Genomic DNA, 8507 nt, shown 5'->3' on the forward strand with positions numbered 1-8507 from the left:
TCTGAATTAGAGATGTAATGAAAAGTACATCTGTACATTTGTAATGTCTACTTTTTTGTAGTTGACTATTGCACTCTTCAGAGCAAAGATTTTAGTAGGAAAACAGCTATTTTGTGGACTCAACTAAGCCATAGTTAAAGACTTCCGTCATGTTTCAGAATACTGGTTTTAGGGCTTCTATTGTTTCTCTTAGCAATAAATAAAGAATTGTATGTTCATCAGCAGCTGAATAAGTGATGTGCTTTCAAACAAATACTTATAAAAAAGATATGAAATTCAATCAAAATGAAAAGTAACGTTCCCCATCTATCTTTTGCTTACTTTTCCATATGATGTGGTAAAACACTTGGGCAGGTTTTACGTCTGGTTAGCAATATCATTATCTTTGGTCTTTGTTTGGAATGAGGGACTTATTACCATATATTTTGGCACCTTAAACCCTGCTCAACCAATCCATCCCCAACCTGCTGCACTTTGTGTCTGGCCTATTTTTTCTGTTTCTCTGTCTTTCTCCTCCTGTCTTAAGTTTTTCTTTTATTGCATTTTATTCATTATAATTTTCACTGCCAAGGCATTTTGTTTTCAGACTTTTCAAGAGAATTCAGTTGTTTGGAAAAAACTTGATTATTCTTTTTTCTGTAAATGTTAAAATTCCATCACTGCAATTTAATGAGTCAAATTGTAGTAGTCCCAAAAGTTGTTAATTTATGTACTACCTTTTACAACACTTCTGTATTCATGGTAACTGAAAAGTAAGTCTGTTAATAGTCTATGAAAGGAGATTACTTATTTTCTATGTTATTTATCCTGCTTTTTAAATATGTATTAACCTTTGGTTGCAAAAGTTTGAATTTTGTGTATGTATGTTTGTGTTTGTTTGTGTGTCTATCGACCTGCCAGCACCTTCGTTAGATATATTAACCTAATGGCCTTGATGAAGAAATGTTAAAAGCTTCTTTATTCCCAATCTGGCCTCTTTATATCATACTGTCTCTAATCACCTTTGTAATCCTTCAGTACACTTCATTGACTCCTACATTCACTTTTCTTTAACACAGTGTGCAGCAGTTTATTCTGTAAAATGTCAAGTGCTTCCTTTGTAGGCCTAAAGTAAAGGGGAAACATACAGTACAACTACTGCGTAAAATGTGTGATATGCAATTTGAACGTAAAAGATTTGATTTATTTTTGTCATTCTTACTCCACAGTTTTCAGATGTGTATTGAATGATGGTATTCTTGTTCCAACACTGTAAAGTTATTAACAATGACATTTATTTAGAACAATCTGTTGTCCAGTTTTGATTGTAGAGCCATTTTTGCGTAGACTTGTAATGACTGTTCACCTGCAAGAACACGGGAAATGGCCAAAAGGGGCCAATAGCTACTATCAGTAATTTTACAGTCTTGTTGCAGCAGTATTGTCATTCAGTACAAAATTTATCGAGCTTATCTATTACATAATTTTGATTAGTTTATTTTCTATAAATCAGTGCTAGTGAATTCACTGCAGTGCTACAGATAGGATTTCCAAAGTGAACATGTGATGACAAAAGTTTTAATCAGTTATACGATTCTATATCTTTAAAGATATTTAGCATTATGTAATGGTGACTCACTTTATGCAAGGAACAGCCTCTATAACGAACTTTCTACATAAGTGTAACTGAAAACTTGTTCTCGGTGGATAGTAATGCTTTTCTGTTAAATTATAGCATATTCGTCATGTCAAAAGCTCCATTGTAATTTAATTTTTTTAGTTTTGATGTTAGAGCAAATTGAATGCATGTGTTAAAGGTTGCATAATTTTCAGTCACCATAAAGTACCTGTTTGTTCATTGTTGCTTAATAATATTGGCATGTACAAAGTTTTCAGCAGTTATTGATGTTAGCAGTTACCCTTAACTTTTATGTAACATATGTGAAACATTCCAGTATGACTTGGACTTGGATGTAGAAAAGTGAAATAATGTGGTTTACTGGATTATACTCAGGATATTAACTCATATTCTGCTAATGGCAGCCAGACATTAGTTTGAGAGCGATCCTGCTTTTTCACTGTAAAAACTTTTTGTCATTTTACAAATTGTGGAGAGAATAATGTATTTGTTAATGCAGATGCACAGCCTAAAGGTATTTTCCGAACATAAAACCCTGTATAATTGCTTTTGCTGTGTGCATTGTCATCTATACCTTAACATTTATTATATAAGAACATGAATATGAAACTAGAAATATTCAGATATGCATGTTCGATCACTGTTTACTTCAATTTTGGAGAGAATCAATTTTGATGTGTATAATATTATGTGCATGCTCGCCTTGTAGATTCTGATGTTTTATTGTTTGTATATGTGCAAAACAATTTGCTTTGTTCATAGCATTTCATATTTACCAGTTACTTTTTAAAAAAGAGTGCATGGGAAGTATGATATTAATTTATCATCAGTATTATGTACTGAAAACTCAGTTTTATACTTCATATTTATGTTATGAGACTGAAATGAGATATGCATATTTGGGCTTTATAAAAGGATGAATATTTGTATGATTGTTTCTCATTCTTTTTTTCCTTTGATGCAAATACAGTCTTTCATTTAATTAATTTCTTTCTCCTTGTAATGTTTTTGTTTTCTATGAGCCGCATGTGTTGATATGAAATTCTAAAGCACATGTTGATGAAGCGTTAATGAACAAAAGTAAAGAATCTGCACTGCAATTGCAATTTTCATGGAATACCAGTTTCTGTATAGGTTGGATTGGAGCTTGGTAGTACTTAACCACAACATAGGTAGCTAAAATTTTACTGACGTGTTCGGAATTAATCCTCTTGAAGACTGTACTTCTGAAAGGATGAAGGGTGTACATCTGAAGCGGTATGTTGACATTTGTCAGGAATTTACTTATTCAATATGGGACTCTCAGATGTGCTGCCAGATCATGTTTTGTGTATCCCAGAAAATTTCCTTGAAGAAACTGCTAGACATAGTCAGTTGGTGGCGGTTTGTTACTGCTACCAGTAGCAAATTCCTACTACCCACCAGCAGTTGTTGCCAGAAGGAAATATTGTGGGTATATAAAATGTATTCCTTCACAGATCCAGGAGCCAAATATTGAACACATATGCCAGAAAATCCTGAAAAAAGTCTCACTCTACTTTTTTATTGAGTATTCTTATTACAATCATTACAGGAATCAGTTCAGGGTAAGTCATGTAGCCGCTCACTGTGAAACCTAGTCCCCCCCCCCCCCCCCCCCCCCCCCAGTTTTCGAGCAAGTATGCGCATTTGTGTGTGTGTGTGTGTGTGTGTGTGTGTGTGTGTGTGTGTGTGTGTGTGTGTGTGTGTGTGTGCGTGCAGAGTAGTTACTTTTTGCCAAATTCGGTGTTACATTTTTTTGCCAAATTCTGTTAGATGTACCACAATATCCAAATTCCACTGTCTTGATGGCCTTGTCACTTGTTACATATAGATCTTCTGTGGTGCAAGGATCTGGCAGGTTTCTGCAGACTAGATGTTATGGGTCCTACAGGTCACCAAACACAGAACTTGTCTTCATTCATGAAGCCCCACTTCCTGAGGTTTATTTTGCATCTCAACATTCCCGTCGTCAGTCGGTTTAGTGCCTTCCATGTCACGTGGCTGATGAAATCTTGTGGCAGGCTCTTCTGTGAGAATCTGGTCAACCCTTTCAATTAATGAATTTCATCATAGCTCTGTTAGTCAAGGGGCATGAAAGGGAAGCAGCGGTTGGGAAGGGAGTGAGACAGGGTTGTAGCCTATCCCCGATGTTATTCGATCTGTATATTGAGCAAGCAGTAAAGGAAACAAAAGAAAAATTCAGAGTAGGTATTAAAATCCATGGAGAAGAAATAAAAACTTTGAGGTTCGCCGATGACATTGTAATTCTGTCTGAGACAGCTAAGGACTTTTAAGATCAGTTGAACGGAATGGACAGTGTCTTGAAAGGAAGTTATAAGATGAACATCAACAAAAGCAAAACGAGGATAACGGAATGTAGTCGAATTAAGTCGGGTGATGCTGAGGGAATTAGATTAGGAAATGAGACACTTAAAGTAGTAAAGGAGTTTTGCTATTTGGGAAGCAAAATAACTGATGATGGTCGAAGTAGAGAGGATATAAAATGTAGATTGGCAATGGCAAGGAAAGCGTTTTTGAAGAAGAGGAATTTGTTAACATCGAGTATAGATTTAAGTGCAGGAAGTCATTTCTGAAAGTATTTGTATGGCAAATAATGGAGAAGTGTTATGAGTGGAACAGGGAATTGTATCTATGCTTTATAGATCTAGAAAAGGCATATGACCGGGTTCCTAGGAGGAAGTTATTGTCTGTTCTACAAGATTATGGAATAGAAGGCAAACTTTTGCAAGCAATTAAAGGTCTTTACATGGATAGTCAGGCAGCACTTAGAGTTGATGGTAAATTGAGTACATGGTTCAGAGTAGTTTCAGGGGTAGGACAAGGCTGCAACCTGTCTCCACTGTTGTTCATATTATTTATGGATCATATGTTGAAAACAATAGACTGGCTGGGTGAGATTAAGATATGTAAACACAAAATAAGCAGTCTTGCATATGCGGATGACTTAGTTGTGATGGCAGATTCGATTGAAAGTTTGCAAAGTAATATTTCAGAGCTAGATCAGAAATGTAAGGACTATGGTATGAAGATTAGCATCTCCAAAACGAAAGTAATGTCAGTGGGAAAGAAATATAAACGGATTGAGTGCCAAATAGGAGGAACAAAGTTAGAACAGGTGGACGGTTTCAAGTACTTAGGATGCATATTCTTACAGGATGGCAACATAGTGAAAGAACTGGAAGCGAGGTGTAGCAAAGCTAATGCAGTGAGCGCTCAGCTACGATCTACTCTCTTCTACAAGAAGGAAGTCAGTACCAAGACTAAGTTATCTGTGCACTGTTCAATCTTTCGACCAACTTTGTTGTACGGGAGCGAAAGCTGGGTGGATTCAGGTTACCTTATCAACAAGGTTGAGGTTACGGATATGAAAGTAGCTAGGATGATTGCAGGTACTAGTAGATGGGAACAATGGCAGGAGGGTGTCCACAATGAGGAAATCAAAGAAAAACTGGGAATGAACTCTATAGATGTAGCAGTCAGGGCGAACAGGCTTAGATGGTGGGGTCATGTTACACGCATGGGAGAAGCAAGGTTACCCAAGAGACTCATGGATTCAGCAGTAGAGGGTAGGAGGAGTCGGGGCAGACCGAGGAGAAGGTACCTGGATTCGGTTAAGAATGATTTTGAAGTAATAGGTTTAACATCAGAAGAGGCACCAATGTTAGCACTGAATAGGGGATCATGGAGGAATTTTATAAGGGGGGCTATGCTCCAGACTGAACGCTGAAAGGCATAATCAGTCTTAAATGATGATGATGATGATGATGATGATTTCCTTAGGGTTCTTCCAATGAAAATCAGTCTGGCATCTGCTTTACCGACGATCAACTTCATATGATCATTCCATTTTAAATCACTCCTAATGCATACTCCCAGATAATTTATGGAATTAACTGCTTCCAGTTGCTGACCTGCTGTATTGTAGCTAAATAATAAGGAATCTTTCTTTCTATGTATTCGCAGCACATTACACTTGTCTACATTGAGATTCAATTGCCATTCCCTGAACCATGCGTCAATTCGCTGCAGATCCTCCTGCATTTCAGAACAATTTTTCATTGTTACAACCTCTCAATATACCACAGCATCATCCACAAAAAGCCTCAGTGAACTTCCAATGTCATCCACCAGGTCATTTATGTATATTGTGAATAGCAACGGTCCAACAACACTCCCCTGCGGCACACCTGAAATCACTCTTACTTCGGAAGACTTCTCTCCATTGAGAATGACATGCTGCGTTCTGTTATCTAGGAACTCTTCAATCCAATCACACAATTGGTCTGATAGTCCATATGCTCTTACTTTGTTCATCAAACGACTGTGGGGAACTGTATCGAATGCCTTGCAGAAGTCAAGAAACATGGCATCTACCTGAGAACCCGTGTCTATGGCCTTCTGAGTCTCGTGGATGAATAGAGCGAGCTGGGTTTCACATGATCGTCTTTTTCGAAACCCATGGTGATTCCTACAGAATAGATTTCTAGTCTCCAGAAAAGTCATTATACTCGAACATAATACGTGCTCCAAAATTCTACAACTGATAGACGTTAGAGATATAAGTCTACAGTTCTGCACCTCTGTTCGACGTTCCTTCTTGAAAACGGGGATGACCTGTGCCCTTTTCCAATCCTTTGGAACACTACGCTCTTCTAGAGACCTACAGTACACTGCTGCAAAAAGGGGGGCAAGTTCCTTCGCATACTCCGTGTAAAATCGAACTGGTATCCCATCAGGTCCAGCGGCCTTTCCTCTTTTGAGCGATTTTAATTGTTTCTCTATCCCTCTGTCATCTATTTCGATATCTACCATTTTGTCATCTGTGCGACAATCTAGAGAAGGAACTACAGTGCAGTCTTCATCTGTGAAACAGCTTTGGAAAAAGACATTTAGTATTTCGGCCTTTAGTCTGTCATCCTCTGTTCCAGTACCATTTTGGTCACAGAGTGTCTGGACATTTTGTTTTGATCCACCTACCGCTTTGACGTAAGACCAACATTTCTTAGGATTTTCTGCCAAGTCAATACATAGAACTTTACTTTCGAATTCATTGAATGCCTCTCGCATAGCACTCCTCACACTACATTTCGCTTCGCGTAATTTTTGTTTGTTTGCAAGGCTTTGGCTATGTTTATGTTTGCTGTGAAGTTCCCTTTGCTTCTGCAGCAGTTTTCTAACTCGGTTGTTGTACCACGGTGGCTCTTTTCCATCTCTTACGATCTTGCTTGGCACTACTCATCTAACACATATTGTACGATGGTTTTGAACTTTGTCCACTGATCCTCAGCACTATCTGTACTTGAACAAAACTTCTGTGTTGAGCCATCAGGTACTCTGAAATCTGCTTTTTGTCACTTTTGCTAAACAGAAAAATCTTCCTACCTTTTTTAATATTCGTATTTACGGCTGAAATCATCAATGCAGTAACCGCTTTATGATCCCTGATTCCCTGTTCTGCATTAACTGTTTCTAATAGTTCGGGTCTGTTTGTCACCAGAAGGTCTAATATGTTATTGCCACAAGTCGGTTGTCCGTTTAACTGCTCAAGGTAGTTTTCAGATAAAGCACTTAAAAAATTTCACTGGATTCTTTGTCCCTGCCACCTGTTATGAACGTTTGAGTCTCCCAGTCTATATCCGTCAAATTAAAATCTCCACGCAGAACTATAACATGATGGGGAAATCTATTCGAAATATTTTCCAAATTATCCTTCAGGCTAATTTTCTGTTGAAAGCAACCGTAGTCAGTGTTGAAACCTGGTAAAAGTAAAATTTTGTTACAACTGGATGGCTGATGTACACTTGTCTAAAATAAGCCAAAACATTTTGACCCCATGCCTAATAGTGTTTCAGCCACCTTTGGAACACAATACAGCAATAATTCTGCATGATAGGCATTCGAAAAGTCCACCGTAGGTTTCTGGAGGTATGTGGCACCAGATCTCTATGCACAAGGTGCACAGTTTCTTTAAATTACATGCCTGGAATTGGCACCTGATATTCCACGTGCATTCAGTTGGGTCAGGTAATGTGAGTTTGATGTACAAGACATCCCAAGTTGATTCTCATGCCCCTCAAACTTTTGTAGCAAGATCCTGGATTTGTGACATGGACAGTTACCCTGCTGGAAGATGGCATCTTAGTCACGGGTAACATAAAGCATGAAGGGATGCAAATGATCTGCAATAATGTTCATACTCCACAGCTGTTGTAGTACCTTAGACTGGTACATGTCCCAGAGACAGCCAACTGAATGCCCCACATAGTGTAATACTGCCCCCATTGACACAACACAGTTCAAGCAACTCTTTTGGCTGGATGATGATGTATCCAACACAATCATTGACTGATGTGACAGAAATATGATTAATCTAACTAAGGCACTAAGATGCCATGGTCTAATCTCAATGGTCCCATGCTCATTGCACGAGTACTTGATGATGTTTGATCAACATGATAACATGGAGAGGTCATCTGCTACAGAGCCCCATGTTCAACAGTATGCGCAGAATGGTGTGCCCCGAAACACTTGTGCACACTCTAGCATTGTACTGTCATGAGATCGGCCGCCTGTCACACTTAACACAGTGTGCAAGCATCTGATATCCATGACACATGGACACCCAACACCTTGTTACCTTCTTGTGGTTATATGGTCTTGCTCTGCTTGTATAGTGTCTGTACCACATCATGTGCCTACAGTTCTAGACAACATTGCATCTTGCAGTGGATACTGGTCATAATGCTGTGGCAGATCTGTGTATTAAGTGTTCCACATCTTTCTCCTCTGAGCTGAATATATAATGTTACTCTGCAGTTGGTTTCCTGCCATTCATGATAACCAAAAC

Source organism: Schistocerca serialis, chromosome 8, assembly GCF_023864345.2.
Source record: "Schistocerca serialis cubense isolate TAMUIC-IGC-003099 chromosome 8, iqSchSeri2.2, whole genome shotgun sequence".
NCBI lineage: Eukaryota > Metazoa > Arthropoda > Insecta > Orthoptera > Acrididae > Schistocerca > Schistocerca serialis.